General features: G+C 34.9%; 1 protein-coding gene across 21 annotated transcripts in view; it reads left to right on the forward strand.

Annotated features, from left to right (window-relative positions):
- Positions 1-26,819, forward strand: part of Svil (Supervillin) — a 1,126,087-nt gene that overhangs the window by 388,686 nt on the left and 710,582 nt on the right. For 2 of the 21 annotated variants that reach the window (XM_073980362.1, XM_073980364.1), the window contains exon 1: positions 7,222-10,270. The exons of the other annotated variants lie outside the window; for them this stretch is intronic. The gene's annotated coding sequence lies outside the window, so the exon portion shown is untranslated. Of the gene's footprint in view, positions 1-7,221; positions 10,271-26,819 lie in introns of those variants that run through there. 21 annotated transcript variants of the gene reach the window in all.

Raw genomic sequence — 26,819 nt, forward strand, 5'->3', positions numbered from 1 at the left:
AGATCCGCTGTCAAAGAAGAGTAATTTGATTCGCAGCTACCTAATATCCACAACCTGTAGACAAGAAAGGAAACACTCTGCCATGCTAGCACTACCAGTATTTAAGTGTATATAAAAAAAGTACAATTTATTATTTAGTCAACTTCAATATTGTGACAACAAAATTTAAGGAAAACAAAAATCAATAAAAATATAAATGTTGGCAGGCAAGTGTCTGACTTTTATGTCTTATGTCGCAAATTTGTTTGTCTGCATGTCATTTTTAATTATTCACAAACCTTGTTTTCTCTCCAGTTGTTTGTTGGTTTTGAGTGGTGGTCTGTCTGTGTGGACCGTGTGGTGTTCACAAAAACCCACTGAACCACATTTTAAGACCCACATATGATTTTGTTTTGATTCAATTTCTAGTTGTCACATTCGAATGGAAGAAAAAGAATTGGCTAACGGAAAAGCTCTGTTTGTTTGTATTTGTTTTATGATGTACAACTGTAGTTGTTGTAATCTAATTTTATTCTTTCAATAAAAATAACTATGTATGTATAATGATAGAATTACTTGCTAGGCGACCTACAAAACAAATACCTGGATCAAAATTTCCCGGAACAATTTGATAATATTATATTTAAAAATACATATAGGTGGAGCAAAATGAATTATTGTATAAAAAGCTTTATTTCTTGAACGGAGCATTAATAATTGTTACCAATAAAAAAAGAGTTCTCTAAGACTCTAAATCAATGCACATATGCATGTATTTTAACAACTTTGTGGACATCTAAAATGTGTAAAACACGGCATAATAGTTTTAGGCCAATATTATTCGTCCTTTTATCGTCAAGTCCGAACGCTTTACACATAGTACAACCCCTCGCTTACAGTGATGGTTTTTACATACCACAGAAAAATATATTTGCTTAGCAACAACATCGCAATAACAACTCGAACCAATTTATTAACTATTAATGAATGTATCAATAATTCAATGCTAAGAAAAAATATTACCAAATGTACCAAATCGAATTGAATTATTAATACGAATGCCATAGATATTTTGCAAATGTATTCAAGAGACGTGAAAGGGCTTTATTTGAAATTTTATGTCTTGAATTCCTCATATATAATGAATGTTGCAATAATCATAAACATGGCTATTATGTTCTTAAAATTTCCACATGTAAGCTGATTTGTGCTTATGTTCGTTCTTACCAATAAATGCTCTCTTAAAGGTCACACAAAGACCATTTTCCCAATGCAATAATATCAACAAAAAAATTTTCCGAATAAATTAAGTTTGGCATCATATGTCAATAATATATAAACCAACAGGTTGTGACTTCTTTATTATAATGTGTCCAACAGACAGTCGGATAATAAAATAACTGTTTAACGTATGTACAGACTTATGAGATTATAAAGGGACATTTACACTAAAACCTCGATTTGTATTTTTAAATACTTATTATGATAGATTTAAGTTGCTGTTTAAAATTTTTGTAAGAAAAATGATGATTCGAAACTAGAAGACCTTGTAGTCTCCTTTAAGATGTTGTGGTCTTCTATAAGAAAACCAGGGCTTCGGAGTCGGAGTCTGGAGTCGGAGTCTAGCAAATTTTGCTGGAGTCGGAGTCGGAGTCTGGAGTCGTGAAAAAAAGCTCGACTCCGACTCCGGGCAAAATGTTTTTTTCTACATTTATCAAAAGAGTTTTTATTTTTTTATGATAGAGAGATTAACTTTATTAACATTTTGATAAATCGTTTATTCATTTTGTAGGAAATATATGAGTAAACTTGTAAGCAAAGGATTTATTATATTTAGTAATGTTCCATGACAATAGAATTATAATTGCATCTTTCAATATGAATCGATTTCTTAATATACCATCACATTTATGACAAAACTTATATACACTCTGAAATACCAGTTTTAGATCTCACATATTTATACTTCACAATATAATGTGGAAAAAGTATTATAAGTTTATTTTGTCCACAATTAAGGGGTTATGGTCACTTATTGTGCACGAAAAATGAAATTTTTCATGAATTTTTACAAGTAATCTACCAATTTTTTCCAAAAGATATTGTTTTCATCTGATTTAATAATACCTTGAGCTACTTTCAGAATTTTTTTTTGTTGAAAAATATTGCACAATTTTCTGACAAATGGCCACCTACGAAACACTGTTTTTACTAAAGCAGTTTGCGGTGACCACTGAAGCTCGAAAACGAATAATCCGATCAGCATATCGACGCCTCCAAACAATAGTATGCTAAGTCGACTTAGCATGTTTTCAAGTTCTCTACATTTTTATATTTAACGTCCTTTAACTTAAATTCTCTCAAATTTTGGTAATAATCGGACAATCCGAACAGAAGTTATAAACAAATATTTACTTAGCATAGTACTTAAGGTCAAAGAAATTTCCAAACTTTTAGAGCTTGTCCTGCAAAACTCACTGTTCAGAATTAGCAAACTATTATTTGGAGGTGTCGAACGTCCTTTAACTTAAATTCTGTCAAATTTTGGTAATGATCGGTCAATCCGAACAGAAGTTATAAACAAATATTGACTTAGCATAGTACTGAAGTTCAAAAAAATTTCCACACTTTGAGAGCTTCTCCTGCAAAACTCACTTTTTAGACTTAGCATACTATTATTTGGAGGTGTCGATATGTTTTTGTGGGATCATTAAGAACATAATAGTCGAGTATTTAAGCGAAACGAATTAAAAAATATGCATTTAAAAAAGGGAACTGTAGAAGTCAAAATTTCGCTTTCGTAAAATCTGTAAGTAACAAATTACTGTTGGCATACCCATCTTCATATTTCGACAAAATAAAACGAAAAAGATATGTGACCCGTCCCACAGAGGGGAAATTTGTGTTAAAAGTTGATCAAAAGTCCTAGAAAGCTCATTTATACTTCGATTGATATAATACTTTGCACAAAGCATATCTTCTGCACAAGGATTAATCCTATAGAAAATAATGAAAATCGGTCCAGATTTGGATGCAGCTTCCATATATATTCGCATCTGATATGAGATAAAAATGCACCAAAATCACTGAAATTTGACACATGCAACCTGAACTAGCCTTAAAAACATTGAGCCAATTTTCAAACAAATCAGTACAGATGTATATATAGTCCCATATACATAAATTACATTCCAAATTTTATTTTTTGAAATTTACTTAAATTAAATTTTTCTCAATTCACATGAGAAAAGCCGTGAATGTTTCTGAATAATGCAAACATATTTGATAGGTGTTGGTTTAGTCTGATAAATTAGAGCGGTTATAACGCGGAGCAAAATTTAGTGTGAGTAAACCTTTCAATTCCATATAAAAATATTTCATACTTTAGTTGAGAAAAATTAGATTTTTTTCGGAATGGCGCAAATATGCGCAATTTTTTATGATTGAATCTGATATTTGAGGCTCAATCGCATAAAACATTAGAAGAAACTATGGTCGGGAAACGACGGGGAAATAGACTTTTTCACTATTGAAATTGTAGTAATCTTAAAAAATGATGATCATTTCAATTTTCATAAAGAGGATATGTATTACCATTATTAAAGAGCAAAGATGTAAAATCAATCTGAAAATTTTAAATGCTAATCTTGTTCGGAGACTGTACAAAAATAATAAATCTTGAAAAATATAAGTTTTCGCGAAAATAATGTCATTTTAATGTTCACCTAATTTTCGAAAATTTACTTTTTGTTTTCAGTAAGGCTGAGTTCAATCGACTGCTGCATTGGATTGGTTAATCCTACAAAGTCGAGGATGGTTATAGCAAATGTAGAAAAGAGTCTGGTTGCCGTTTATCAACATTTTTTCATAAAAAAACGATTTTCATATTTTGAGTTTTGAGCAACTTAATGCCTATGTTTTCCCTCTGTGCGTCCGTACAAAAAAAATTTAATCAAACTCGTCAGTTCTACTTGTTTTTGTTTTAAATTGATAATCTGTGGGTATACTCGTACATATATTTCGGCAAAATCTACTGAAACTTTCTAAATTCCTTCTGTTGTTGTTGTTCTTTTTGATATAAGATACAGCAGATTCAATACGGAACATCAATTTTACATCGCATTGCATTACAAATTGTCTTAGAGAAAAGAACAGATAAGCATATAGGGTCCTAGTATAGGAAAAGTTGAAACATTTAGCAAATTTAATTAATTTTTAGTGTTATAGGAAATTACCCTCGGAGTCGACTCCGGAGTCGGAGTCGTGACAAAAAACTGGCCTGGAGTCGGAGTCGGAGTCGAAGGAAAAATGGCTCGACTCCGAAACCCTGAAGAAAACCATGTTTTCTTCCATGAAATGTCCTTGTGCTCTGCCATGAGAAGACCATACTTTCTCTAAGAAGATCTTGTGGTCTTCTATAAGAAGACCTTGCGCTCTTCAATAAAAAGACCTTGCGCTTTTCAATAAGAAGACCTTCTATGAGAAGAAGAAGAAGAAGCTTTTCTATAGGAAGACCTTAAGCTCTTCTATAGGAAGACCTTGAGCCCTTCTACAAGAAGACCTAGAGCTCTTTTATAAGAAGACCTTGAGGTCTTCTATATGAAGACCTTGAGGTCTTCTATATGAAGACCTTGAGCTCTTCTATAAGAAGACCTTGAGCTCTTCTCTGAGAAGACCTTGAGCTCTTCTATGAGAAGATCTTGAGCTCTTCTATAAGAAGACCTTGTGGAGTTCTATAAGAATACCTTCTGGTCTTCTATAAGAAGATCTTGTGGTCATATATAAGACCTTGTGGAGTTCTATAAGAATACCTTGTGGTCTTCTATAAGAAGACATTGTGGTCATCTACAAGAAGATCTTGTGGTCATATATAAGAAGACCTTGTGGCCTGCTTTAAGAAGACCTTGTGGTCTTCTATAAGAAGACCTTGTGGTCTTCTATAAGAAGACCTTGTGGTCTTCTATAAGAAGACCTTGTGGTCTTCTATAAGAAGACCTTGTGGTCTCCTATAGGAAGACCTTTTGGTCTTCTATAAGAAGAACTTTTGGTCTTCTAAAAGAAGACCTTGTGGTCTTCTATAAGAAGACCTTGTGGTCTTCTATAAGAAGACCTTGAGATCTTCTATAAGAAGACCTTTAGCCTTTCTATAAGAAGACCCTGTGGACTTCTATAAGAAGACCTTGTGCAGTTCTATAAGAATACCTTGTGGTATTCTATAAGAAGACTTTGTGGTATTCTATAAGAAGACCTTGTGGTCATCTACAAGAAGATCTTGTGGTCATATATAAGAAGACCTTGTGGTCTTCTATAAGATGACCTTGTGGTCTGCTATAAGAAGACCTTGTGGTCTGCTATAAGAAGACCTTGTGGCCTTCTATAAGTAGACATTGTGGTCTTCTATAAGAAGACCTTGTGGTCTTCTATAAGAAGACCTTGTGGTTTTTTATAAGAAGACCTTGTGGTCTGCTATAAGAAGACCTTGTGGTCTTATATAAGAAGACCTTGTGGTCTTCTATAGGAAGACATTGTGGTCATCTACAAGAAGATCTTGTGGTCATATGTATATAAGAAGACCTTGTGGTCTTCTATAAGAAGACCTTGTGGTCTTCTATAAGAAGATCTTGTGGAGTTCTATAAGAATACCTTGTGGTCTTCTATAAGAAGACCTTGTGGTCTTCTATAAGAAGACCTTGTGGTCTTCTATAAGAAGACCTTGTGGTCTTCTATAAGAAGAACTTGTGGTCTTCTATAAGAAGACCTTGTGGTCTTCTATAAGAAGACCTTGTGGTCTTCTATAAGAAGACCTTGTGGTCTTCTATAAGAAGACCTTGTGGTCTTCTATAAGAAGACCTTGTGGTCTTCTATAAGAAGACCTTGTGGTCTTCTATAAGAAGACCTTGTGGTCTTCTATAAGAAGACCTTGTGGTCTTCTATAAGAAGACCTTGTGGTCTTCTATAAGAAGAACTTGTGGTCTTCTATTAGAAGACCTTGTGGTCTTCTACAAGAAGACCTTGTGGTCTTCTATAAGAAGACCTTGAGATCTTCTATAAGAAGACCTTTAGCCTTTCTATAAGAAGACCCTGTGGACTTCTATAAGAAGATCTTGTGGAGTTCTATAAGAATACCTTGTGGTCTTCTATAAGAAGACCTTGTGGTCTGCTATAAGAAGACCTTGTGGCCTGCTTTAAGAAGACCTTGTGGTCTTCTATAAGATGACCTTGTGGTCTTCTATAAGAAGACCTTGTGGTCTTCTATAAGAAGACCTTGTGGCCTGCTTTAAGAAGACCTTGTGGTCTTCTATATGAAGACCGTGTGGTCTTCTATAAGAAGACCTTGTGGCATGCTTTAAGAAGACCTTGTGGTCTTCTATAAGAAGACCTTGTGGTCTTATATAAGAAGACCTTGTGGTCTTCTATAAGAAGACCTTGTGGTCTTCTATAAGTAGACCTTGTGGTCTTCTATAAGAAGACATTGTGGTCTTCTATAAGAAGACCTTGTGGTCTTCTATAAGAAGACCTTGTGGTCTTCTATAAGAAGACCTTGAGCTCTTCTATAAGAAGACCTTGAGCTCTTCTATAAGAAGACCTTGAGCTCTTCTATAAGAAGATCTTGAGCTCTTCTAAAAGAAGACTTTGAGCTTTTATATAAGAAGACCTTGAGCTCTTCTATAAGAAGATCTCGATCTCTTCTATAAGAAGACCTTGAGCTCTTCTATAAGAAGACCTTGAGCTCTTCTATAAGGAGACCTTGAGCTCTTCTATAAGAAAACCTTGAGCTCTTCCATAAGAAGACTTTGAGCTCTTCTATAAGAAAACCTTTAGCTCTTCTATGAGAAGACCTTGGGCTCTTCTATAAGACGACCTTGAGCTCTTCTATAAGAAGACCATGAGCTCTTCTATAAGAAGACCTTGAGCTCTTCTATAAGTAGACCTTGAGCTCTTCTATAAGAAGACCTTGAACTCTTTTATAGGAAGACCTTGCGCTCTTCTATAAGAAGACCTTTAGCTCTTCTATAAGAAGACCTTGGGTATTATACAGGAAGATCGTGAGCTCTTCTCTCAGAAGACCCTGTGCTCTTCTATAAGAAGACACTGTAGCCTTCTATAAGAGGACCTTGTGGTCTTCTATCAGAAGACCCTGTGGTCTTCTATAAGAAGACCTTGTGGTCTTCTATAAGAAGACCTTGTGATCTTCTATAAGAAGACAGTGTGGTCTTGCATGAGAAAACCTTGTGTGGGTCCCAGGTCCCTATTGATTTCGGTTATGTTCGGATAATATTTAGGGATCCGAATGAGCCTTTAGGTTATATACACTCTGGTGCGACCAAAAATCTGCCTCATCGAAATAATGGTTTTAGACCCCAAGTATCCGTTTCAGACAATTTGTAGTCGATTTAGCCAGGCTAGCTGGAGCACACGATAACTCTCGAACGTATCAACCAATTCGGTCCAAAATGATGTCCAAACATACTTTAAGTTCAAAGATATCGGTCAACTCCCTCGTGTACCTCCCCCACAAAAGTTCAATTTGTTCGCAAAAATAGTGCGAACGACAACTGTGAAAGGAAGTAACCGATTTGATCCTAACTTGCACATCGTAGTATATCTACCAGACATAGATCACGTTTAAATATGGACTATATCGGTCCAATCCTTCGCATGCTTCCCGCACAAAATTTCGGAATAGTGCAGACTAAATAAAGCCTGGTCTCAAATCTTTTTTTTTTTGCAACAGGTTGTTTTGCGGATCTCTATAATGACAGTACAAAAATGTTCAGCGGCAAGTCCATACTTCCTGAGAAGATGACCCGAATGTTGTAAAAACCCCCTACGCCCATTATGTGTAGCGGCTGGTATGCACAACTACTTTCGAACCGGATATTGCGTTGGTCCAAACTTTCCATATCGAAATATTTCTGCGAATTCTATATAAAGTTTGAAAATTGTGCTTATCGTTTCATTCCTTACGGGCAACTCACCCACAAAAGATCAAAAATAGTTGTTTGAATGTTAGGCGTGATATCAACTGATTTGGTCCAAACGGAGCATCTCGTATTACATAATTTGTCCCAAATTAGTTTATGTTTAAAAATGATCCATGTCGGTCCACTCCATAGGGTATCTCCCTCATAAAAGTTCGAAATTTGTGTTTAAGTGCAGTTTAAGGTCTGTTTGAAATTTTTGGAAATTGTTATCGAATTTACAGAGATATTGTGTCTTTCTAAACCCATGTTTTCTGATATAATGCACCAAAAGATCTAAATTATAGGTGACCAAATGAAATGACTGGTGGGAGCGATATCTGTCAAAAGGAATGACTCTCAATATAAGACCCACTTTCAAAATGAACAATGAGGTCCTCCGCATCACTTTTGAGCTTTAATCCAAATCCTTGTTTTTGTCGCTAAGTTCATTCGTACAAAAGGCTAAAAAATTCCAAAGACCCCCTAAATACGTAATTTTTGGGGAATTCACACATGCTGAGAGTATATCTCTGCCAGCAAATCCGACTGATATTTTTGTAATTGTTTCCTCCCAATTTTTTCATTAAAATCTTCTGGAACAATTGCTCTCTCTAGAATATATCATTGGTCTGTTGTTTATGTGCCTCTTCGATCGGGGTGTGGGCGCTGTTGTTAAAGAACTTTGCAATTTATTTGGATTATGGTAATTCCCCATCCATCGGAGCGTACCTAGAAAGACTCGGATAACCATAAAGCCAAAACCTAGTTCATGTTTCGTTTTATGGCGGCTTTAATACAATTTATAATAGTTTGTGATCATTACGTCTGCCCCATTCCATCGTCCTTCCTATAAAGCAATAATATCAGTTTTGTATTTTCCCAGTACGTCCGTCAGTGTGCAAATTGCACCTAATCTTTAAAGAGTCCGAACATTCCAGTAGGCCTATTCTGTAACTTTTATCGATTAAAAAGTTGTTAAAATTTCTTTTGTTTTTGTAACAACTACAAAACAAACAAATGAAATTGTTGTAAAATAAACAATGAGTGAAGTTGTTAAAAAGTTACTGAATAGGGGGGCAGGTTCAGATTCGCAGATCATAGTCCCTAAAACGAAAACTGTTTTAATTATCACTTGACACATTCTCTTTAATTTAAATATATTTTTATTACATTAGAATATTCTGACTTTTGTTTAAAATATTTGCCATCCGCTATGATACTTTTACAGCACAGGTCATCCCAATGCTGAAACTTTATTTATTGTTTTCATACTTATTTTTCATGTACTAAAGAGAATGTTTGTCTGAGACTCCCAAAGTAAGCTATGGCAAAGCTGCTCTTAAAATACATACACATATCCCAGTAAACAATTCGTACTGCAATATTTCAAAACAATTAATTGTGATTAAGAAAATCGCAACATTTTAGAGCTATTGCAAAAAATTCCCCCCATTTGCCCTAACAAATCTTTGAGCTTTAACAGAATGTGAACAAGTCAAATTTATCATCAAATTCTAGAAATTATAACAAATTGCAAGAGAAAAGAAAGTTCACTGGGTTTATTTGCAACAGTGCTGGTGGTTGTTATTGCTGTTGCAATGTGTTGGTTGTTGGTGGCTGCACTAAGTGTTCTTGCTCCTCAGCTTAAGCAGGCGAACAGATACAAACCCGATTAAACAACAGCAGCAATAATAAACTTGAAGAATCAAACGTGTTTAGTCTGAAACATAATGCGAAACTTAATGGTTCTAAAAAACTACTAACATCAACCAACCGACCAACAACTCCAGCCACTACGACAACAAATGTAACCGCGAAAAGAAATAGACAAGAACGAACGAATGAAAAAACATAGACTAAAACAAATTGAAGTTACATCAAGTGCATAAATCGTGAAAAGAAAAACCAAGACCGTGAAAACCTCAAATATTTTTCATTCAAAACAAACCGGTGTGAATAACATAAAAACAAACGAAAAACAGATATGCATACAGAAAGGAAAGAAGAATGGTGTATTTTGTTTTTGTTTAAAAAAAGTTTTTAATTTTTTGACGCATTTATAAAATAAAAAAAGTTATAGTTATAAAGGAATTTAACAAAAGAAAATATGTGAATAATTTTTTCCGCTCACGTACCCTTACATATGCATATTAAATTTATTGAAGAAAACAAAAAGAATAACGAATAATCAGTTGAAAAAACTGAGGTGTGATAATAATCAATTCTCCTAGAAAACATAATATAAAAACAAAAAGTATCAACAAAAATAATAATTTAAAATAAAATAAATACAAAAACCCATTCACTGTGAAATCAAAATTAAAAAGGTACTAGACTAAATATGAGATAGAAACGAAAAATGCCTAATTGTAGTTAGTCATGCAAAATTTTTAAATTTCAATTGTTTTAATTAATATATTTATTCCTAAACACTACAATTCAAACTATGGTTTATGGTAGAGCTGGCAAACTATCGAGAGTTTGACTATCGTTTTGATCGTTGTCGTTGGGACGATAGTCGTTCTATCAATAGTTTGCCAGCTCTAGTGTATAATGTGTTTTTGTAATAAAAAACATGAAATCGCCTTCTGAAAAATGTAGATGTCAACGTAAGAAACTGATTTCTGTAAAACACACGCTATCACGCTTATAATATAAATATTTGTAATTTGGGCCTATGTTCCAGTTTCGCAATATGTACATTAGACAGACCAAAAAAATATATATGGTAACATGGGGCGGCTTCGCCACTGGGGCGCCTTCGCCAGCACCGATTTTCTTGATAATTATAACTGCTACAGAAATGCCGTTAAAGGGAAAATTGTGAGTTTAACGAAGATCTTTCATCTCCCAAAAATTGGCATTTCTATCAAACATATGATTGCTGATGCACGCGGTTTAATGTTTTTGGGGTATTGAGAAAAATATTCATGGTAGGTATATTTTGTGATATCTTGTATACCTCTTGTGATATCAAAATTATATTTTATACCTTTAATAGACAACTACTGAAGAATATAAATCCAAATAATTTGCGTGATAAAAGTAATTATAAAAGTCAATATATTCATATTATGAACTATGTAGGGGGTGGGGCGGCTACGCCATGATAGGGGTGTTGTGGGTTAATGTGAGAAATATGTCAGGTTTAACTTAAATTGTTTATGCTATTGATATACCACGCTATAATGTGAAGTTGAAATCAAATATTGTGCTAAACCTATCTAGTTTGGCTAAAATTTCATTTTTATGCCTAAATTCAAGGTACCTACTTCAATTAACGGCTAGAATATGTTTCTTTTTGTAAATTTTAGAATCATTTTTGATTATTAAATAGAAAACATGTTCTTTTTATGCATAATGTTGATATTTGGGGAGGAAGTATGGTAAATGCCAGTTTTAGAGTCCGTTGCTATATGTCCTATGTCGATGGCGAAGCTACCCCATGGGTGGGGAGGCTTCGCCACTTTTTAGACATTTTGTAAATTCTCAAAAATAATATTTTAAAAACAAAATTATAATCATTTATATATCAAAACTTATAGTCAAGACATGCTAATATTCTTACCAAAAATAATATTTGGAAAAACTTTAATGATGTCGATATGAGAACATTTTGAAAAAAAAAAAACGTGGCGAAGGCGCCCCATGTTACCATATATATTTCTTTTTGATTGGAAATCCTACCCTCATTTGACCCAAATATCTTATACATATGTACGAGGGCAGTTCGGAAACTTCTTAGCCTAGCACAAAAAGCGCGGTATAAACAGAAAAAAGTTAAGTGTTTTAGAAACTTCCATCTCTGTTATGAACACATGTTAAATTTTGTTTCGATCTGGCAACTCCTTCATACAGAAACAGGTGTTCAAAAAAGACGCATCCGCAATTTTTTTATAATGGAAAAATTAGAAATGCCTGCTGTCACAAGAAATTCATAATGATATGGTGAATGTGTTAGGTGAAAGTGCTCCTTCATATAACAAAACATTGTTCCACAACATCCCATACGGGACAAGGGAGACTTATCTCATATCAATGAGTGCACCCCGATTCATATTTAGCTCAATGATATGGGACCTACTGTTTATCGCCGAGTCCGAACGGCGTGTCTTAAGACACCACTTGTGGAGAAGTTTTTCAAGGCTGAAATACTCAGGAAATGTCGCCAACATTACTGAGGGGTATTTTGCCACCGTTGAAAAATGTTTTGATGTTGACTGGCCGGGGAATCGAACCACCGACCTTCTGCGTGCAAGGCGGGCGTGCATACTATTGCACCACGGCTCCTTCATATGCAACAGTAAAAAATTGGGTTGCTGAATTTAAACGTGGTCGTACAAGCATTGAAGATGAATCACGTAGTGGACGTCCAAAAACAGCAACAACAACAGAAATTGTAGCCAAAGTGCATGATATGGTATTAAATGATCGACGAATAAAAGTGCGTGAAATTGCTAATATCATGGGCATCTCAAATGTTCGAGTCCATTTAATTTTGCATGAAGAACTACAGATGGAAAAGCTTTCTGAAAGATGGGTGCCGCATTTGTTAACAGTCGATCAAAAACGCATAAGAATGAACATTTCTCAAGCTTGTTTGGAACGTTGTAATCTAAATAAAATGGATTTTTAGCGTCGGACATTGGGGCAAGATTCCAAAAAACGGGTATTAATTCAGGCAAGCATTTGAGTGATCTAATGTTAATATTTTTCAAATGTTTACACTTCAATTAGTATAACGGAACACAGTTTTGGTGCAAATTGAGGGATTGGAGAAGTATATTCGAAGCCCTCATAAATGGGTACCATAAAAACTATGAAGTGTTTTTACAGTTTTGCCTACATTTCTTATTTGATGAATCTAAAATCTTCTAATATGATAATTTATTGGTTAAGCTAATATTTGGCAAAAAAATATTAAGTTAGGTCAATATTTTAGTGTAGCTCCCATACAAGGGTATCTCCCGATTTTATGTGTTTCGAGGGTCTTGACCACATTTTTTAGTACATTTATCTGTAAATTAGGATTTATTGTTCTGAATGCCTAAGAATTCATAGTGAGAAAATTTTTCAATATTTTCGTATAGCCCCCATATAGAGGTACAGTCAAATTTGGAGGTTTTCGAATATTTTATATATATTGCAACTAAACTGGCTCAAATTGTGAATTGTGCATTTTGAAGAGATTGAAAATATTTCTATCAAACATCATCTCTATATATTCTCGTTTTGGAATAAACTCCATATAAAATATTCCGCTACTTTTTAACTCTAAATACTTTTCAAAAATAGGGAAAAATGGATACATTTTTTAATATGTTCCTAAACTTCTTTTGCCATAAATATATTTTTCTAAGATTCAGATATCTACCTGAAGTTGACGGTTCCATTCTCAAATTACCACTTTTGATGCGTAAAAAAATATTACTCTTTATACACAAAAAAAAAAATAATTTTTTATGGTGCTCTTCAAATTATTAAAAATTCTTTAGCTTTATCACAGTGTAACTGTAGAAGTAAACAATATATGATCTTGAGACTTAGAATTTTGTACCATATTACCATGTAACGGCAATTATACCAACAACCGAATTTAATTTGTTTTAATTAATCTCCATTTTTTGCGATTTCAGCCCTTGTGAATCGCCATCATTTCATATAAATCATTATATATAGTAACAATAACATAATGGTGGACCTGCACACATTGTCTTATGTAGGGTGAACACAGACATTAAACCAAAACACGACATACTGTACAACAATAACAGGGAAAATTAAGACAAAAACCTCAAAATGAAAAAAATTGACGCAAGGCTATTTCCACCATTTTTGACATAACTCAAAATGTGCAAACAAGAAGTTTAGTTTGCGCAATATCAAAGACGACAATCAAGAGAAAAATAAAAAAATTCTCACGACCTTCTCGACACTCTTTTTTGTTATGCTCCAATACATTTCAAAATTATGCAAAATCTGGACACATTTTGACGATTTTTTAAATACATTTCTACAAGACTTTTTCAGTGCAATTTTTTCCTAAAATATTAAGAATTACCTCTGTTTGAAATATCCATTTTCCGAGTTTATGTAGCAAAAACTACGTTATGGCGATTTAAAAGCAGCAAAATTTAATACTTTTCACCTGTTTCTTAAATTTTAAAAATATGTTCAACTTTAACACTGTGCTACACGAAAAGTAAACAATATACGACTTTACTATTTTGGCTAGTGAGGTAGAATTCTGTCAAGACAGATTATCAAAAATTTGTGATTCAATTTTTTCAATTAAGACCCGTTTTTTTCAATATTGCCCCAACGTGCGTCGTTTCATAACTGTTGATGAGACATGGATCCACCACTATACTCCAGAGACAAAAGAACAATCCAAACAATGGACTGAAGCTGGAGGAAGTGCCCCAAAGAAGGCAAAAACAATTCAATCGGCTGGTAAGGTTATGACAACGGTTTTTTGGGACTTCAAAGGTATTTTATTGATTGACTATCTGCAAAAGGGTAAAACAATAAATTCAGAGTACTATTACAACCTTTTGGATCAATTAAATGTACAAATTCGAGAAAAACGTCCTGGCTTACAACACAAAAAAATAATTTTTCATCAAGACAACGCACCAGCGCACAAGAGTGTTTTAACAATGGCTTATTATCCTGATTTAGCTCCCAGTGACTTTTATTTGTTCCCAAATCTAAAAAAATTCCTTGCTGACAAGCGTTTTACCTCAAATGAAGATGCAATTACAGTTGTAAACCACTATTTTGAAGACCTTGAGGAAAACTATTTTAATCAAGGGATAGAATTGCTAGAAAAGCGTTGGACAAAGTGTATTGAAGTTTTAGGAGATTATATTGAAAAATAAAAATATTTTTGAAAAACTAACTATTCTCTTTCAATGATATTTTCGGTAAATACTTGAAAATCATGACAATTTATAAATTGTATTCTTAACAGGGATTAAATACTAACAAGTATCAACAATTTTAGGCATCGGATATCCGTACTAGGAGGGTTATCATATGGACCAAGGGACCAGGACGTAGCACAGTGCGAAATTTGGGAAGTTTAGTGGAACTTTAAGGGATTTTCAAAGTACATGAAATTAATTAAACTTTTATTGAATTCTTTAGCTAAGTACTCCACGGCAAATGGTCCATACTCAGTTTGCCGATTTACCTTACGAAACGACTAAAAAAATGCACTTAAAGTTGCACTTTTGTTTAATCATTTTTGTTTTTGTAAGAAATATATTTTCGATTCATTAAACAAGTAAAAAAGTATCTGTCGGCTTTGCCGACAGAGATATACCCTCAGCCTGTGTATATTGAAATAATTTTTTCCCAAAATACGTATGTATTTAGGGGGTTTTAAATATTTTGGGCGTTTGAACAGACAAAAATTTTGATTAGGATTAAAGATAAAAAGTTTTGCGGAGGAGATACTACAAGGAATGGATCGGCATTGACCGTTATGGAAGTGGATCTCCAGCCACAACACCTGGTGCCATAGGGGGTTCTTACACTCTTCGGGCTGTTTGCTCAAGAAGCATGGACTTGCCCCTAAAAAAACTTTTACCATCGTAATTGAGGCAGCGAATGCAAGTTGCTTCAACAAAAATCAAAGTGATTCGAGAGCAGGTCTAAAAGTGAACTTATCCAAAATTTTGTGTGGGAGGTACCGGATGGAGTGGACAAATTTAGTCCATATTTGAACCAGATCTATATCTGGTAGATATATTAGGATGTGTAAAGTATAGACAAATGCGGTCACTCCCTTCAAAAGTTACCGTACGAAAAATTTTTCCGCACATTTTTGAACTTTTGTGGGGGAGGTACCTGAAGGAGGGGACCGATATGGCTTATCTTCAAACTTAATCTATATTTGGACAAAATATTACTAAGGTCATATTTTGGACCGAATCGGCAGATCCGTTCGAGAGTTATCTTGCGCTCCAACCACCTCACACGGTGTCATAGGGGTGTTTGCAACTTTCCTGCTATTTTCTCAGGAAGTATGGACTTGCCCCTGATGAAACTTGTACCGTCGAATGGAGGGCAGTGATTACAAGTTACTAAAACAAAAATCAAAGCGATTCGAGAGATGGCCCTAAACTGAACTTTTCTCAAATTTTGTGTGGGAGGTACCCGAAGGAGTGGACCTATTAAGACCATATTGAAACCTCATATTACTCTGGTAGTTGCGCACAAACTTTCCGAAAATTTTCGAACTTTTGTGGGGGAAGTACCGGAAGGAATGGACCGATGTAGCTCACCTTCGAACTTAAACTAAGTTTGGACAAAATATTACGAAAGCCAAAATTTGAAAAGAATCGGTTCATCCGTTCGAGAGTTATCGTGCGCTCCAGCCAGCAGGACAGATAGACAGACAGACGGACGGACATGGCTAGATCGACTCCAAATTGTCTGAAACACATTTCGTCCAAACATAGTTGGGGTCTAAAACCATTATATCGATGAGACACATTTTCATCGTATCAAAGTGTATATACCCTCCTTAGCCTAAAGGCTGAGGGTATAAAAAATGGAGTGGCGCGGACAAATGTTAAGTCAGTATGCCATGATTTATTTTTCTTAATATTTTACAAAACAATTATGATATTTTACACTTTAAAACAATGCAAAAAACCCTTATTGTTTTCGTGCAATTTTAGTCGGAACGAAGTGATTTTTTGAAGTTTTCAAAATTATAATTTTTTATTTTCCGTGGACATTTCAAAAGTGAGTTCCGTGCATTCACGTGTTAAGATAAATATAGTCTGAAAGATTGGATTCTCCTATGTTCGCAAAGCTATAAAATTGCTGCGGTATCGCTCGGTCTTTGGAGATATTCAAGATTTTCTAAAAAGGCTTCGGGAATTTCATTCAGTTGCATTTTCCAAAAGTGGAAGGTAAACGCGACAACGAACGCCATTGTTTTTGAAGAAATGGACTCACTAATTCTAACAATGATAATTTCTGTAAAATTAAGAAACCTTTCGCAATTTTTCATGGTTTTGACCTCTAAATGTTGGTGCAACATTTTTAGATGCTGCGGTGCAAATACCAAAATACGTTAAAAATTGTAATGCAGTGCAGACCTGAACTTGATCTGAAAGACATTATTAACACAATTAATGGTACAGACCTGCTGAATGGACCAATAAATATTATAGATACAAATGAAAACAAAAAATATTGACATTTTACTCCCTAATAGATGTGTAGGGTTGGTGGGCTTCACCCAGAAGTGGACATATGTTGACAGCTTTTGTGTGAGGAGGTTCTTTATTCGCTAACATCTTAAAATTTACATTTGCATCAAAATCGGCTGCATTTTTTGTCTTTAACCTTTAAAATACCCAATATGAGGGAACCCGGCATGTGGGGGGTATTCCAAAACGCGAACCTATGTTGAAAATATTTTGTACATAAGTTTTCTATCCGCTGAACACTCAATATACCAATTTGCATCAAAATCGATTGAAAAAATGAATGTAATACGTAAAAACGGCAGCCACCGTTGCATAAGCGCTACTGGAAACCGCGGGTCTATGTGGCCCAATTTGAGCCCCACACTGCCCACTAATATAAGAAACATTTGTGCAAAATTTTAGGAATCTACACCTTTTCCTTTAAAAGTTATTAGTAAAGTTCCGCTAAAGTGCTCATATTTTGCACTGTGCGTAGGTGAAAACCGTAAACGAAATTAATGCTAAAACTTTAGTTATATGGTATTGTATTAAAATTTGCTCTTATTTGTATTGTATATCACGATGCTCTTGAACCAACTTTAAATGAAAGAAGCTTAGATAAGAAAATCAAAAAACAAAAAAATCGCATTTTTAGGGTTTTTTAGGTTTTGACGGCTTTGCTGGGAAACCACATGCCCTATCAAAATGAAACTAAAGAAAATGTTGTAGCAGTGAAAATATATTGTTCTTATATGATATTTACGTAGGTTTCACAATTCAAATTGGGACAATTCACTGACTGTATCGTCTCCTTATAAAACAATGTCATGACTACAATTTCCCAATTTAAACTTATATAACTCAAAAATTGCATAACCGAGTAAAAAAATTGCGAACCCCAATCTTGTACAGAATTTTCATAGCTATACGATTTTCTGTAGTCCCATTTCGATAAGACTTACAGTTTTGAAGCAAATCGTGAAAACCTAACAAAAAAACCTAAAAATGACCTGAACTTCTATATCTCAAAAATGGTAAAACCTAGGAACAAATCAAACTAATTTTCAAAGTTACAACATTATCTTTAGCCCCATTTCGATAGGACTTGCTGTTTCCAAGCAAAATCTCGAAAACCTAAAAAAATTTAACTTATTTAAAATTCCATCCAGCGATTTTTTCTTGATTTTGGATTTTTCTCATCTCATCAACTTCCCAGTTGTAAGCTCCTTTCATTTAACGTTGCTTCAAGAGCTCCGTGGTTTTGAACCCTCAGCTGTTAGGCTAACGATAAAAATGTACCTCATCGAAATAATGTTCTTAGGCTAATCATGTGTTTTGACGGAACTCGCGTCAAACAATTTGGAGTCGATTTATCCCAGTTCGTCCGTCTGTCTGGCTCGTGCCCATTATAACTCTCGAACAGAGTTAGTCTAAATTTTGGATCTCGCAATATTTTGTACAAACTTCCTTTGGACACCAGACTTCAAAATGTTTCCCTAAAATCTTGGGCAAAGTCTAATTCGATTTTTTCGGGACCTAAAGTAGTTTCAATTATGGATTATATCGGTTCACTCCTTCAGGTGGCTCCAACACAAAATTTCAATTATCCGATTTTACCGAAACTATAAACATCCTAAAATTACATACATACATATCAGGAAAAATGTCTAAAATTGTCTTTTCCATTTCAAAAAAATCAAAAAAAATTTTTGATACTACATCAATGATTTTTGGTACATAGATTAAGAAAAAAATCAGCATTCCAAATCTGTTTTCGTTACAAATTTTGATCGTTGCGCGCAAAAGATATGACCGTTTTAATTATGATAATTAGAAAAAATTCTAAACAAAATCGCGGCTTAAAATAGTTAGCTGTTATATCCTATTATCGTTAACTGAATTCGTACCCTTTGCGATGATGCAAAAAATAATCGCAAAGTCTCAATGGATTCGCGAAAAATCAAATTTGTTAAATAATTTCACGTATTTACAAACATATTTTTGAAACAATAGCGCTCATAGTTACGAAAAATATATAAAAAATTATAACAGCATCCAGACATTTTGAGGAATAAAATGAAACCTAATTTGTGAAGGTTGGAGCTATAGTATTCATGTTATTTGCAAAAATACGAAGAAAATATTACGAAAAAATTAAAATCATATTATTCTAATTTTATTATACCCTATACCACAATGTGGAAAAGGGTATAATAAGTTTGTTTTCCCAAAAATTCATGTAACGCCGCGAAATATTCGTCGTAGACCCCTCATGTGGTATACCAAACTTCATATCTCGACGAGATAAAGCGATTTAGCGATGTGTGTCCGTCCGTCCGTCCGTCCGTCTGTCCGTCCATTAAAAATTGTAATCAAGCTAGAGGCCGCAATTATGGACCGATTGTCACGAAATTTAGTATGGAGGTCGGGTTTGGACCAGAATAGAACTGATTAGTTTTTGGCGATGATCGTGAAATGTTAAAGGGATGAAATGGACCAAAAACAAAATTTTTGCTCGATTTTGTAGCCGCTCTGTAGGTCGCAATAATAGTCCGATCGGCGCGAAATTTTAAACGTAGTTTTGGTTTGAGATGAAGAAGTAGCGTGCAAGTCAACGGTATGATCGGATAATATTTAGCGGGTTAAATTGATCAAAACTTTTGTGTATACATTTAAATAAAAGTTATCATTTATCAAAAGCTAGCCCGGAAAGCTAGTGCACAGGGATAGTGGTATAGGGTATCACATGGACGGCCCCGTCCGACTATAGTCTGTTCTTACTTGTTTTTTTATGGTTTTATAGGAAAAGTTGGAGAAAAAATGTTTGAGTTCTTCGGCATTTTCGTGAAAATTTCACGCAATAATGATGATATTCCTTTGTAACAAATTGTTCGCTTATAGTTTTCCTATTAGATAATATTATTAGAACCTTATATTAAATCACAAGGAATTCCAATTGTGGCATAACGTTAAAATAATGTTATATTGAATATTACAACATTTGAGACGCATATAAACCGCGTAATTACGAAAATGACATGATGCGCATCCGATTTTCCAACACAGCGAATCAATCCCTTTTATATGATGAACATTTTGTCAAATTCTATTTGCGGTCTCGATGTAGCCTCCGCTGCATATTAGGGTGCAAAATACAGTAAAATGGTCATAATTTCCGCGAAGTTCATTTACATTTAATGCGCATCCGATTTCAATAATCACCATTAAAAAATACATCATTCTATGCCGTTTCAAGGCGATCCATCAAGAATCGTGGATGTAGCATCGCACTAAATTTTTAGAAAAAATCTAGTATATCTCTGGATTTACGAGAGTTTTTAAATATCTGTTTCCGCGCAGTTTAAACACGCGTATCGATCTATTTATTTAAGTAGAACTGACACAACCAAAACGCGTTTTAATATGCGATATTTTCAAAATAATTTTTTGCAAATTTTCGAAATTTGAGGGGTATCATATCCGCCGATCTAGTGGGTGGATTTTTACGCTCCGTGGCTTGTTAGATTCAGAACGTAAAAAAACTAAATTTACGCGGGTTTCCACGGAAATCGAAAGACGTTTGTAAATTTTAAACCAAAACAATAGGTTTTTGAGAAAAATTTACGCACAAAAATTTCGTGTTTGGGCGCAGATTACTGTGATCCTGTGAGGGCTACACCCTCATGTTATACATTAAAAAATGCGAAATCGCGAGTACTACAATCAAATAATAAGCTTTTAGGGAAATCCAGCTGCGCGTCCCGATTAAAGCAAAAATTCAAAAAACCCCATTTTTCAGGTTTCAAAATGTCAGCTTCCGTTTGAGGCAGATACAGTGGGTATATTAAAAACTCATACATTAGAAACTTCAACTCTGAAGTGTGCTCTTTAACTTCTCCTTTGAGTATTAAGCTCTACATTGTGTTGTAAAACCACTAATTGGAAAATAACATAATGAAACTCGTTTATTTCAACGATTTTTTCCGATTTTTATACCCTCCACCATAGTATGGAGGGTATATTAAGTTTGTTTTTCCGTTTGTAACGCATTGAAATACTCATTTGCGACCCTATAAAGTATATATATTCTTGATCAGGGTAAAATTCTAAGTCGATCTGAGCACGTCCGTCCGTCCGTCCGTCCGTCCGTCTGTGGTAATCACTCTAGCATCCACAAAAATGGAGATAGGACGCTGAAATTTTGGGAAAATGCGTCTTTTGTTTGCAGGCAGGTCAAGTTCGATGATGGGCTATATCGGTCCACGTTTTGGTATAGCCCCCATATAACGGTACCCCCCGATTTACCGTATTTTGACGTTTTTAGCTACATTTTCAGACCGATTTGGCTATAATTTGACATTTCGTGTTCTTAAGTGTCAATAAACATATACAACAAAACTTGTGGACATAGGTCCACGTTTTGGTATAGCCCCCATATAACGGTACCCCCCGATTTGCGGTATTTTGACGTTTTTAGCTACATTTTTAGACCGATATAGCTATAATTTGACATTTAGGGTTCTTAAGTATCAATAAACCTATATAACAAAAGTTGTGGACATAGGTCCACGTTTTGGTATAGCCCCCATATAACGGTACCCCCCGATATACGGTATTTTGACGTTTTTAGCTACATTATCAGAGCGATTTGGCTATAATTTGACATTTAGGGTTCTTATGTGTAAATAAACATATATAACTAAACTTGTGGACATAGGTCCACGTTTTGGTATAGCCCCCATATAACGGTACCCCCCGATTTGCGGTATTTTGACGTTTTTAGCTACATTTTTAGACCGATTTAGCTATAATTTGACATTTAGGGTTCTTAAGTATCAATAAACTTATATAACAAAAGATGTGGACATAGGTCCACGTTTTGGTATAGACCCCATATAACGGTACCCCCCCGATATACGGTATTTTGACGATTTTAGCTACATTATCAGACCGATGTAGCTATAATTTGACATTTAGGTTCTTAAGTGTCATTAAACTTATTTAACAAAACTTGTGGACATAGGTCTACGTTTTGGTATAGCCCCCATATAACGGTACCCCCCGATTTGCTGTATTTTGACGTTTGTAGCTACATTTTCAGACCGATTTAGCTATAATTTGACATTTAGGGTTCTTAAGTGTCAGTAAACTTATATAACAAAAGTTGTGGACATAGGTCTACGTTTTGGTATAGCCCCCATATAACGGTACCCCCGATTTACGGTATTTTGACGGGTTTAGCTACATTTTCAGACCGATGAAACTATAATTAATTTGACATTTGAAGTTCTTAAATGTCAATACACTTCTGTGACAAAACTTGTGGACATAGGTCCACGTTTTGGTATAGCCCCCATATAACGGTGCCCCCCGATTTACGGTATTTTGACGTTTTTAGCTACATTTTCAGACCGATATAGCTATAATTTGACATTTAGGGTTCTTAAGTGTAACTAAACTTATATAACAAAAGCTGTGGACCTAGGTTCACGTTTTGGTATAGCCCCCATATAACGGTACCCCCGATTTACGGCATTTTGACGTTTTTATCTACATTTTCAGACCGATTTAGCTATCAATTGACATTTAGGTTTCTTAAAGGTCAATAAACCTTTATAACTAGTGGACATAGGTCCATGTTTTGGAATAGCCCCCATATAACGTTAACGCCCGATTTCATGTATTTTGAGAATTTTACCTACAAGTTTTAACCGAATTATCTGTAATTTGAACATTTGACTTTTGAAATTCTTAGTGGTCACCACACCTCTCCACCAAAAATTGTCAAGAAAGCCCCCATATAACGGTACCTTGCGATTTTCAGTAATTTGATGATTTTACCTACAATATAAAACCGAACTAGCAGTAATTTGACATTTGAAGTTCTTAGTGGTCACAACACCTCTCCATCAAAAATTGTCAACATAGGTCCATGTTCGGATATAGCTCCCATGTAACGGTACCTCCCAATTTTCAGTAATGTGGCAATTTTAGCTACAATTTTTAACAGAACTAACTGTAATTTGACATTTGAAGGTTGTAGTGGTCACCACACATCTGCATCAACAATTTTCAACATAGCCCCAATATAACGATACTTCCCGATTTTCGGTACTTTGAGGATTTTACTTAAAATGTTTAACCGAACGTAGGTCCATGTTTTTGTATAGCCACAAAACAAACCTCCCGATTTTCCGTACCTTACCTTTATTTTTTGGACGAACTTTCTGTAATTTGTTCATTTTAGCTCATATTTTCGTATAGCCCAGATACCTCCGAACTAGCTGTTAATGACATTTAAAGTTCCCACGTTATGTACCGATTTTCGATATTTTGAGGATTCTAGCTAAATTTTTTAACCGAATTAGGAGCTATTTGACATTAAAAGCTCCCATCAAAAACTGTCAACATAGGCCCATGTTTTATTATAACCCCTATATAACAGTACCTCCCAATTTCTAGCCCACCAAAAATTGTCAACAGTTAGATATAGGCACCATAAAAAAGGACCTCCCGAATGAAGCATTTTATGTACATTATCCGACATTTTAACGTACTCACTTAAAGTTGCGGACAGGAATGAATATTTTATGGTGGAGGGAATGAAAAGTTCGGCCCGGCCGATCTTAATGCTTTTTTACTTGTTTACCTTGGTATGACCACAGCTTCCGCTCAAATTATTATTTTAAGAAACCCCTCGGTGAATCGGGATAAAACAGTTTATTTTACCGAAATGCGGTCAAACGTTATGGTATAGTAAAACTGATCGCGAGTTACAATACCCCATACCTCAGTTTCAACATAAGTTAATTTTCTACAAAAAGCTTGATATATCAAGTACCAAGATGGTCTATTTGGGACAACATCTTCGGATACATCCCTCACAAAAGTTCAACATCAGTGTAGTTTAAGGGCTGTTCGAGGAGTCATTGCACATTTTGACCAATGGTACTGCGATATTGTTTACAGCGATATTGTATTTTTAGTGGGTAAGTCCATGGCTATGTCAGGATTGGTCCAAAGTCTTTAAATCTTACGTCGACCAACTAAATTAAATTCCAAAATTAGTTCCACTACCAAAATGGAATATATCAGTCGATTCTTTCAGGTATCGTCTGTACAAAAGTGCAAAACTTTTGCGCTTTCATCGAAGTCACATTTTTGAGCATTTATTCGTAACGCCAACAATCGTGAAGTTGTACACCCCAAATGTTGCGAAATTATTGTCGGAAAGTTAATACGTCCAAAAAAAAAGGAGACGAAATTTTGAAACTTCTTGGCTATACACTTTATAGAAAAAAAAATTGGCTATATATAAAAGTCTCAACTCACACAGGCTGCGGGCTATTTTTTACTTGCTTTCAAGAAAACAAAAGTTATGAATTTTCATAAGTTTGCCGACAGAAGTGATTGGTCGTTGGAAAGTTTTTAAGCTCATCGAGTCCATAAACATCTAGTCATACAATTAAGATAGAAATAAGCGAGAACAACAGCCATTGATGTATCAGATGGAGTTTTTCGACTTAATTATAGAACATCTTTCGAAAGATATTCGCTACGGGATTTAGAACCCAAAATGCCAAATAAGTGCTAATGTGGTTGAAAATTCTGGGATATACCAAAACGTACATCTTCATATCGTCACCATAAATGCCCGAAGACGTAACCCACAAAACCAAAACTTTACAGGAGAAGCAAAAAACGTTATAAAATTAAAAACTGTTTTATGGAATATTAATCTTATGAAGGCGAGTATATGGGATATTATCGATCATATACGAAGGGAAATTAGTACTGAAACCAAAACCGCTAAAGTGCTTAGTTTTGAGATCCTCCATTACAACAAAATCTGCAATATTATTCCATTTTCCGAAATGACATTTCTTGAATAGCATCGTTGTTTTTGAACGTAGAAGCTTGAAATTTTGCCAGATCATGTATTTTAGCTTTATGTATCAGATTACGTCAAAAAACGAATTTCGATTTTCATGTCGGTTACGTCTTCGGGCATTTATGGTGACGATATATGGGTAATATTCATTTGAAAGTTTTTTAGTTATTACTTCAATTCTTTGGAGAATTTGGTTTAAAACTTTTGTATGGAGACTATATCGAACGTGGTGTGATATGGTTCATTTTCAATTATAAACAAATAAGAACTAATATATTATAATCAGTTCCAGATTTCAATCTTGTATCTAAAATATTGTGATATCTCTCTATTCAATGTATATACTTTGTGGCAATATTAAATATACATAAAATCTTAATTTTCATGATTTTTGGTCAAGCAATATTCGAGCTGGTCCATACTTTGCACATCATATAATTTGTACCAGACATAGATGAGGTTCCAATAAGAATTCTATCGGTACCTTCCACACAAAATTTCGAGAAAGTGCAGTTTAAGGCCTCCTGTGGAATCCCTTAAATTTTTGTTGTAACAACTTGTATTCCATTACGACGGTACAAGCTCTTTCTGGCGCAAAACCATACTTCCTGCGAAAATTGCCCAAAAATTGTAAAAAATCCCTATGACACCATGTATAGTGGCTGGAGCGCACGATAACTCCCGAACGGATCAGCTGATTCGGTCCTAAATTTGGACTTCGTAATATTTTGTACAAATAGAGTTTAATTGAGAAAATGGTCCATATCGATCTTATCCTTAGCGTGCCACAATACCACAAAATACCATACACATCGTAAAATTCAATCCGGTTCAATCCTTCGGGTACCTCCCACACAAAATTTCGGGAATGTGCAGTTTAAGTCCCAGAAAAGTTCTAGATCATGAAGATCCCTCTTGACAAGCCTGGGTGGGGGGTCCTGTCCACCATTTAGCGATTAGGATGGCTCCCACGGTAACACCCGAGCAATGAAAGCGTATCATTGTGTTGCTATACTGGAAGTATCTTTGTCTCCTCATGTAGATGGTACACTGATGGTACCCTGTTGCAGTTCTCAGGGCGGAGTTCTAACAGGTTTGAATATTTTTCTATCGCATTGCACTTATATACGTGGACCTACCTATCGCGTTATATGCAATCAACAAGGTTTCTTTATCTACACCCCAAGCACTGCCGGTTAGAGATTTGAAGACCTTGTTCCTACAGCTCAGCTTGTGGCATGCGCGGTCGACATGAACATGCTGTCGAATGTGACTATTAGAATTTTCGGGGTTGTTTGTGGTCGGAATTCTGCTACCACCGACCATGACATTCAACTCTGTTCTCACCTCTGCCGTCCATGTGGTGCACATAGTATCCGGAGATTTAGTGGCGGATATTTGCATATGAATTCAGCATTTCACAAATGACATCAGGAAAGGTACCTGATGCAAAGATCGTACAATCATCCACCTACGTTACGATCTCAATGCCGTCTGGAGGAGGCGGGACAAGAACACGGTGCTTACACCTGGAATGTTTTTGCGGATTCTGAAACTACAATTTTCATTGATGACAAAAATGAAAAAACAAAAAAATCGCCGGAGCGCTTTTTAAATAAATCGCGATTCAAGTTGACATCTTTAAGGGTTTTTTAGGTTTGCACGATTTTACTTGGAAACCCGAAGTCCTATCAAAATAGGACTAAAGAAAATGTTGTAGCTATGAAAATTATCTATAAGATTGCACCTGTGCATAACATTGTAATATAAGGAGGC

The sequence above is a fragment of the Musca autumnalis genome, unplaced genomic scaffold, assembly GCF_047663935.1.
Source record: "Musca autumnalis isolate F117 unplaced genomic scaffold, ASM4766393v1 scaffold_4, whole genome shotgun sequence".
Classification (NCBI taxonomy): domain Eukaryota; kingdom Metazoa; phylum Arthropoda; class Insecta; order Diptera; family Muscidae; genus Musca; species Musca autumnalis.